Below are 9,676 nucleotides of genomic sequence, written 5' to 3' on the forward strand. Positions count from 1 at the left end.
AGAAGTTGTGTCGATGGAGCTCGCCGGCGGCGAGAATGGGTGTCGATTGCGCATGCTCTCTGTTGGGGGAAGCGGCGGTTGGGCCAGGCTTTTGCTTTTGGGCCTTGCTGGTGCTGTTTTGTTTCCATTGTTTCAGGATTTAGTTATTTCTGTTCAGTTATTGTTTTGATGGTTTGTGTTGTGTTAATAAGTCCCTACTTCTCTGAGTTAGGGTTGAGTTCCTACTCTTTTGAGCTAGGATTAGGTCTAGGTGGTATACCATGTAAATGGTGTCATTCCCGAGGACAAGGACGGTTTGGTTCTATTCTGGTTTACCTTTGTTGTCGATTCGCTGGCATGCGATTCTTTACACGTGGTCTGGTACCTGTGGACACGGTGTTGAAGAGGACGCTGTCTTATTTGCGGTTGATTACAAGGTTTACTGGAACTTTCGGGGTCATATGTTTTAAGGTAGCCCTGAAAATGGGCGTCTGGCGGTTAGAGTTTGGGCCCTTTGGCCTGATGGTATCTGTAACTGACTACTAACTGCGGTTGTGTGGGGTTGTGGTTTATGTCCCCTCCATTGTATGATTCATTTCGGTTTTTCTCAAAAAAAGAAAAAAAAAAAAGAGAGGCATATATCAATGAATGATGAATTATTGCGAGTTTATTTCCTTTCCTTTCAATTACTTATTTGTGCCCAATAGCTAAATGACAAGTGTACCAAAAACTATTTGGACTATAATATATTCTCATTTACTGTACCAACAATGTCTTCCAAAAACTGGTCAATTTTAATTTCCGACTGAGAATCCTCAAGCAAATATCATGCAGCAAATACCAAAAACATAACTATCGGTTGAGTAGGAAGTAGGAACAAAGCAAACAGGAAGCTCTGATTCTAGATATATAACAAGCATCTCTTACATCCCCGTACTACAAGTCTTCCAAGTAACTGCTGCACACATACAGTAAAAATCGACTAAATCTGTAATAGAAATCCTAGATTATAGACAGCGAGTCTCGATCTCATGGGATGGGGTACACAACAACCTTTCCTGTAGCTCTTGAAGTCTCAAGGTAACCAAGTGCTTCAACAACTTTATAAAAGTGATATGGACCTGTGGGATCAAGCACTGGCTTCACCTTCCTGCTCCCCGAGTACGGCTTCAGTTTCTCCAAGATAGAACCTGTAGGGGTGAGCACAAATCTGAACGCCGGAGGCATTACTGGACCTACTATTGTGACCACCTTTCCACCTTCCCTCACCACCTTCACCGTCTTGTCAGTCTGCCCTGTTTTGTTTTGCAAATACAATACATCATATCAATCTCTAGTCCAATTCATCAATTCGCGGCAAATCATTAGGTTACAATCACATTAACCTGTACATTTGATTGTTTCAGTATGAATACAAGACAAATCTACATGCACCTCTATTATCTTAGAATTGTTCTAATTAGCTATTAATTTGTTGATAAGAAAAGTATCAGCACAGAGAAGATAACTTCACTACCCAAGTGCAAGTGAGCTTATTCAAACAACAATGGAGTAGAAGAATCTCCATCAAACTTCATAAGGGAATCCTCCACCATGTCCTCTTCAACACTGCAGAAATCCAATTCCTCAGGAAGAGCTCAGCTGGTGTCAATGACAAGGGTATATATGAGACTACACGAATGTGTGCGTCTTAGCTACATAGTACAAACAACTTCTGCACAATTTCTAATGTTACTAACTGAACAATATATTATGAACAGTCCTTACAATCTACAGATTTCTTTCACTTCATTGAACACAAATGCTGAGAAATATCAAAATCAAGGGAAAGTTCAATGTGGGTCTTATTTAGAAAGAAATTTTGCACACATCAGAACACATCCAATACTAGTACAGTTCATCAACTCCAGTTCTAACCAGCAAAAAGGCCTGCGCGATGCTGCGGTTTCTTTGCTTCCTGAATTTTATACGTACTAAATTGATCGAGAAGAAAGACATGCCAGTTTCCAAATAATTTGTGAAGGGTCAGAGTTGGTTTTCATTTTGGCACCCTAGATATGCAGTTCTATTGAAGATAGTAGAGTATGAATTATTAAGAATACTAACAGTAAATAAGGCACTTTTAAAGTTTTAAGAATTAAAGCACCTCCTTCTCCACTTCAAAGAACTTTCCTTCTCCCTTCTTTTTCTTCTTTTGACCCTCCTTGGCAAAGTACTTGTCATCAAACTTCTCCATGTTAACACCAGAGCTGTCAACCTTGGTTGAAGTTCCAATAACATAAGATTGGTTCACCTGTCTAAGAGGAACACCATTAATCTTAAATGGCCCTGGATGGGCAGAAACACAGTAAGTAAAATATTGAGACACAATACTGGAAAAAAAAATAGTGATAAGGCATGAACATGTTGATGAAAAGTTGTCAGGCACACCAACAGATATTACTCCAATTAGCTTTTAAAAAAGACATGAGCAGATTTTTGACCGACAGCTAATCAGTTCTCTAGAACTTGATATCAAGCACTCTAACAAAAGTTAATCACTTTAATCCTACATGTTAAACAATTAACTTTGTACGAAACACACATATGAGCAGGTTATTAGCTGAATAGTTCTCTTGAACTTAATATCAAGTTCTCCTAATCACTTTAATACCACAGGTTCTGATAGTTCCCAAAACAAAATTAACCAGCAGCACAATGACACACAAACAAAACGAACTAAATGTACATTGATCACAGGGACATGAACAGAAAAGGCACTACTTTGGTAACCAAAAGCAAAAACAATTTCTCACTCAGTTACGAAAAAGAAAACATACCAGTGACCAAAAGCAAGCCAGAAGAAAGCTGCTTCAAAAAGACAACCCTCTTGCCCGTGCCCACCTGGTCACTGTGACCTTCTGCAGGGCCATGTCTATCTCAACGTTGTCGATACCTAAACCAAAACAACATACAAACAATCGATCTGTAATTCACCAAATGGATTGGAGGCATGATCATGTTTTCCGTACTCTGATCGGGTCAGTCGAACTTAATTATTAGCTAGGTTGTGATATTCCTTAATCAGATAACCAGAATTGACGTATCTTTTAGCTTCTGAAGTGTACTTCTAGCCTTGCTCTCGCATCCGGGGCAGTCCATATGCACTCTCATCTCTATCGTCTGCATGATCCATAATCCAATTAGTATGTACTCAAATCAAAGTTTGATATTTTTGACCAAAGTATGATAGATGTTGTAATTAGTGAGGAAATTAATAGACCAGAAAAGAAAAACACACAATAAAGGTCGAGGTTGGCTTACTGTCATTCTGCTCTTGAACAAATTATGCACTTTTCTATCGAGCTATGTGTTTGGACTTTGGATAATGAATACCAGTATATCAGTATTTATATATGATATTTTATAATCAATGTGAAATTATATGGAGTTCTGCCACTAAAAATATATGGAACTCTTTCCTGGCTCCCAGAATTTATAATTGAACTATTCTGGGTCATAGTTTATGAATTTCATAAACCGAACTTCATTTGTTTTATAAACTGCCTTGCATGCAGATGGTTCCTTAAGCAAGAGGTTACTTTAAACGTATTCAACAATCCCTTCAGCTGCAAAGTAAACACAATAACTTCTAATCTCTACTGTAATTTCATGGTAGCAGGGAAGTCTTTAGTTTTCCTAAATCCAAAACCAATATGAGATTTTTAGACGGTTGAAAAGTTACTATTAGGAATCATGCACAAACTTCATGCATCATCGCATGATTTCTATAGCAATTCACAACATTTCTCCGCACAAACCACATATATACGATACATGCACCAAGCCACACAGAGACTAAACAAAAAAAGAGAAACAGAAAACAAACAGAGATTAAGGAGTTTACAGCCTCCAATACTCCAATAATTCTTTAACCCAGAGTTTAACACAACTGATACACCCAAACAAATCCCAGCAAATGAAAAACAACTACCCGGATCAACATACCTCATACAATCGCATCCTGATTGAAAATCCAAATGCCCCAAAATCAATATCAATCTCAGCAATGCCTGCACCACCCAAACCCAAAATCAGTGACATGCAAAGCTTCAGAATGAGTTTGAAGAAATTATCTGAAAAACAGATGTACCGTACCTGAGCAAAATCAATGTCTATTGAGGGAACAACCTCTCTGTCTCTCTTTCTGCCAGGCAAACAACCTCTCTCTCTCTCTTTCAGATGTACCGTACCTGAACTCACATATAAGGTATGGGTGTTCTATTATATACTTAGAGAGTATTCCGAAGAAACATGCGTCTTTGCTTGATCTTTGCCGATGTTTTTTGTGCCTTCCTTGCTAGTGCTACAGGCTCCTTGACCTGAAATAAAGATTTACACCATGAATTTCCCAATAGTTGGGATAATATAATGAGTTCCATCTCTTCTAGCTACCATCTAAACTCTAAGAGTACATATCAAATCAGGCACAAAATGAGAACTAAATCAATTTCATCACCTTAACATCATCAAATGAACCTATTCATTTAGAAGTTAGCAAAGACTATAATAGCTTACTACACGTTCAGTACACCAATCCCCAACCCCAAGTCCAAATGTACACAACAAACTAACCTCATCAGGTGTCAATGCATGGTAATATCCAAAGTATTTCATGGTTGCAGGTTCATAGCACTGAAACTTGGTCTCTGATTGTAGTGTCCTTCCCCTTGGAGCTCCCTGCATGGTAAAAACCAATTATACAAATCAAACATCATGACCTTCTTTATTTGCTCTCTTTTTGTCATTACTTCACTCATTTGAAGTTTAATTTTTCAATCAGAGAACAAATGCAACTCATTTATATTAATTGCTGTTTGCTCTTTGTTTATTTGTAAGCTGATTCACATTTACAGAGACATGAAGAAAAAATGAAGTCAAATGGATTCAAAAAGTTTATGAAGCGAAAAAAAACTAATTGGCAAGTATTCAAAACAAAAACTTAATAATAACAATATGTACATGAAAAACATATCTCAGATCAAGGTTAGATCTAAAGAACCTTTTTTCTTTTTTCTTTTTTCTTTTTCTTTTTCTTTTTAAGCAAAATAAAGCAAGTATAAGTGATTGTGAAATGAAGTCCTAATGTAATCTTATATGTACATATATGTTAGACTTCTGATATCCATAACCACATAAAAGTGGAAATTCAGCAATCCACTAATTAATAATTTAATAGTGATATAAAAACTGAAGTGAAGAATACATTATTCTGGAATCAAATTAGTAATGCATTCAAAAACAGTGGAACTAACCTCTACTATTTTAATGTAAATGCAAAATATTGATGTTGAATACTGATATTGAACAAAAGTGTTTACAGAGAGACAGAGAAAAAAAAAAAAAAAAAAAAAAACTGATATTGAACAAAAATGTAAATAGCAGAACCAAGGTTTAATAATTTGATGATTCATTGAACTATAGAAACTTTTTAATTGATGCTACATGTAGTTTTCTAATTGTGTTGATTTTAAGACCAATACGTAGTTTTAATATGTTTTGTTTTTAAAGAAAACAAAATCCAAAATTCACAGATTCAAAAAAATTGATGAACATGGTTAAAGGTCACTCGCACAACTACAGTTGAAAGCTATAAAGAATAACATGAGCATTTGAACCAAAGTGATACAGAATGTTGAACATTAGATCAAATTCAACTTGAACAAACTATTGGTGGATTAACAATCAAAATATAGGAGGTGTAGTTTTCCAAAAGAGAAAACGAAAACAAAACAGTGTAAAAGCTATAAAGTATAAAGAGAAGTGGATACAGTGGTCCAAAATACAAACAAATATTTAAGAGTTTGAAGTATAGTTTTCGATTAACAGAAGAAAGTCAAGAAACATATTTTAAGCTGTATCAAGTCAGCAAGATATTATGCAGTATAGCTGTAGATAAAGAAAGGCTTTGTTAGAAAGAAAATCATATAATTCAGATCATATAGCACTTGTAGCAAATTTTAATGCCAGTTTTTTTTTTTTCCAAATTGACATCAATTGTTATTCAATTTTTTTTCATTTGTAAGCTGATTGATATTGACAGAAACAAAAACATGACATAAAGTGAAATAGATTGAAATATAAACCTCCATAGAGCAAAATAACTGATAAAGAGCCACCTAACCAGAAAAATTTGAAAACAACAAAAGATACAGCAAAAACAGGTCTCAGGTTAAGGTTACATCTGAAGGTTTAAATGATTTTTTTTTTTTTTGGGGGATTAATTGAGGATAATAGGGTTTTCATTTAGCTGCTAATAGGATTCTCATATTGGAAACTAACTTGGTGCAATAGGATTCTGATTTAGCAGTTAATCCAATTTCATATTTATTTATACTTTGACCTTCTCATATTCACAGCCACACTAAATTTGAAACAGAGCAATCCACTAATGAACAATAATGTTAACACTGAAGCCAATAGTAAATGATACGGGAACAAATACAGTGATTGATCTAAAGAGAGTGCAGCTAACTTCTACGAATGTAATGTAATTGTCTTCAGAGTTTTACTTACCTTCAAAAGGTAGATGCATCAGTTTTAGGAAGCCTTTTGAAAACTGTGTTTTGATGAGCTAAGTTTATTTTGATAATGTGCACACAAAACAAAAAAATCAAGATAGATGTTATACTAAAGGGAAATCAGACAGAAAGAAAAAAGCCAAACAACCCATATCTAATCACCACAACCTACAGTTTAAGAAGAACAGTCCCAAAACATAAGATTATAAAGTGAGAGTTGTTACCAGATGCAGAATAGACCAAAAGCTCCTTCAACCCTACCCCTTTCTAATGCTCTTCCCTTGATGCTCAGTGCATATCCTTCCAGTAAGTCTGCATGCCCATGCTAGTGTTGTCTGAAAAAAGAACATATTTATTGCATTAAGTAACATAAGTTAGGCCCCTTTTCCACTTTATTTACATGATTTTCTGGATCTCTTAATTATATAATATATATATATATATATATATATATATTATATGTTCCGGTGCACACACAGAATCCTTTTCACAACTTATCACGGAACCCTTGATTGACAATATAGGGTTCACATAATGACTTTAAGCGGGCATTATAATTTATGTCCTGTTTTCCTCTATCATTGTCTCAACTAATAAACAATCAATTGATTCAAACAATATCTAATAAGAGAGATGCCAGCTCAGACAAGTTTCACCACATCACTAAGCTGCACAAATAGATGAAAAAATAAGAGAAAAAAACACGCTGTGGAATATATATATATACACACATTTGCTGCAGCACGATCTCAAACATAAACCTGTATTCTAATTGATGCAGAGAGGATGGCGGCTCAATTTGAACAACAGTTAGACCGTGCTAAAGGAGGAAAACGAAAAGTGACTAGTAGACAGGAAACAGCTCGGTGTCCGATTGGGACGTGCCTTACCTTTCCGGAAAGGGAATTGCGCCAGAAACAAGACTCATGGCTTTGCCATGAGCTGTAGCATTTTTCGGGCTTTCGGGATCGTTTAGGGCCTCAAAACGGCATTTTTCTATTTTACCCGTTTTTGGTTTTCTTAGTTATTTTTGGATTGTTTTCGTTTTTATCCATGGGCCTTAGGGTTTCGTTGTTAGTCGCCCTAGGGTACTTTTCTCTTATTTATGCAGCCGCAAGCGGCTGCAGAAGGATCTTTCATCTTTTAATCAATAAAATAGAGATTTTCTCTTTTATCTCTGGTGGACTCCAGAATCTTTTGCTTAGGTTTATTGCTGGTAAACCTAGTTATCAATCCGACTGCGTCACTAATATTACTCCAATGATTTTTTCCGAAACCAAATAAGTTTTCACTTTATTTTGGAGGTATCTAATAACGCAATACTTACATAGAAAAGGAGGACAAATTATTTCTATGGACACTGTACCAAGGATTCTGCTGCAATCTTTGGACAGCAGTAGCAGGTCATGCATTAACAGAAACCACAGTTGTTGTACATGCTTTTCTGCATTCACTCTATCCTACCCCAACTCCAAAGCAAAGAATAAGCAGAATGTCTCCTCATTCACAGTTAAGAGAAGTAGGGTTTTCAAGGTGTAGAGTTTACTGAGACCCCTTTGTCGTAGAGGCGAGCAAGGCCGGTCCATATTTGAAGTTTGATTCCTACATCCACACCTCTACCTCAAACACCAAAAGAGATATAGAATCACTATTCCAACTTTTAGTCATCACTTGTAATACTATCACGAATGTAGAGTACTAAACCCTGAATTAAAGACAGACAAACTCCATAAAATTGGAACAAATGCCAGCATAGATAGACCCTGATCAAGTCCCCTATTCTTCAACCCCAACGTAACTATGATCTTCTCGGTCAAGGCCAACACCAACCAAAAGGAGGAATCTTTACACTCCTCTTCCTGCTTCTTCCATAACATTAAGCCATATGCATTTGGTTTGAAACTCTATGCTTAAGACCAAGACTGCAATTTTTCAGAACATGACACCATAGAGCACACGATTTCAATGCCTAATGGAAGATTCGGAAAGAAAACAGCTTGATCAGAAATGAAATAATGAGATGACAACCAAATCCTGAGATGAGTAAAGCTAAGGAGTAGCATTGTTCCAATACCAGCCACCAAATCATTTGCAGATTTCAAACAGTAATGGGTGATACAGAAAAAGTTTGATGGAATCTGAAGGTTACCTGGATATTAAGAAGAGGCAGCGCAATTCTAACTCGATCGATGCACAGTTTTATACTCAAAGCAGAAATTGAATAACCACCTCTCCGGAAACAAACCCAAAACCCTCCCCCTGAAGTCCAGCACAATCTTCTATTCCCTCCCACCCCAGCAACCTACCTACGAAACGATGACATCAAATCGAAAATTGAAAATCTCAAATCTGGCAAATATGTAAGCATAGAAAACCAACCTCTCCTACTCGCGTCTGATGCTACGCTTCGCTTCTATCGGACAGCTTGATGGCCTCGCCACGCCTGTATCTCAGAGCTGGCGAAGGTAAAATCGCTACCATTTGGAGAAAGTGGACTCTTTCATCTAAGAGGGACTGACTACTGAGTAATCCCCACCGGTCTCTGCATTTTATATTGTTACAAGGTTCAGAGAAATGCTAGAGACCTCATTGTTAAAAGAGAGACAACCATAGACCGACGAGGAATAACTAACCATAAACGCGCGTACAGGCTTCACAAACCAGCAAAATAAGAAGAGATCGATGCTCATCAGGTTATGCTTCAACAAGTACTTGACTAGCAAATTGGATATGCACGCATATTCACAGTACCTTACATATGGAGAATTTATTAGGAATCTAGCTAGCTAGCTTTCTGCACTATCAAATCTTCAACCATGCATGCGCGAAGATCTTGATTATTATGTATGTTATCTTTCAACATGTAGATCAATTACTTCCTTCCAGTGCAATACCTAGCTTATAAATATCATGAACAACTATGAACACATAAATTGTCAAACTTGTAGGACCACAAGCGATTATCAAGTACCAAATATAACTTTTATACAATCACGTAGTTAACAAGTTACTGTACACGCGTACAGTAAAAACGATGAAATACATATACTTAAGCCGATCATATATTGACACCTTCAAAAAGACCAAGGCAATCCTATTCCTGGTTGCCTTCAAATTCAACTCTCTTGTACAATCAA

General features: G+C 36.5%; 1 long non-coding RNA gene across 9 annotated transcripts; it reads right to left on the reverse strand.

Annotated features, from left to right (window-relative positions):
- Window positions 1-853: 853 nt before the first annotated feature.
- Window positions 854-9,676, reverse strand: LOC112185403. 9 transcript variants are annotated; one of them, XR_005805705.1, is made up of 12 exons: window positions 9,612-9,676; window positions 9,173-9,290; window positions 8,919-9,081; window positions 8,689-8,845; window positions 6,764-6,874; window positions 4,594-4,698; window positions 4,117-4,340; window positions 3,967-4,031; window positions 2,799-3,141; window positions 2,126-2,276; window positions 1,496-1,620; window positions 854-1,274 (listed from the first exon to the last, which is right to left on the reverse strand). It is a non-coding gene; the product is annotated as an uncharacterized LOC112185403 (long non-coding RNA). The 9 variants fall into 9 exon arrangements; XR_005805708.1 differs by lacking the exon at window positions 9,612-9,676 and adding an exon at window positions 7,867-8,155 and having other exon boundaries at window positions 9,173-9,502; XR_005805706.1 differs by lacking the exon at window positions 9,612-9,676 and adding an exon at window positions 9,291-9,497 and having other exon boundaries at window positions 9,173-9,190.

The sequence above is a fragment of the Rosa chinensis genome, chromosome 2 (assembly GCF_002994745.2).
Source record: "Rosa chinensis cultivar Old Blush chromosome 2, RchiOBHm-V2, whole genome shotgun sequence".
NCBI classification, from domain to species: domain Eukaryota; kingdom Viridiplantae; phylum Streptophyta; class Magnoliopsida; order Rosales; family Rosaceae; genus Rosa; species Rosa chinensis.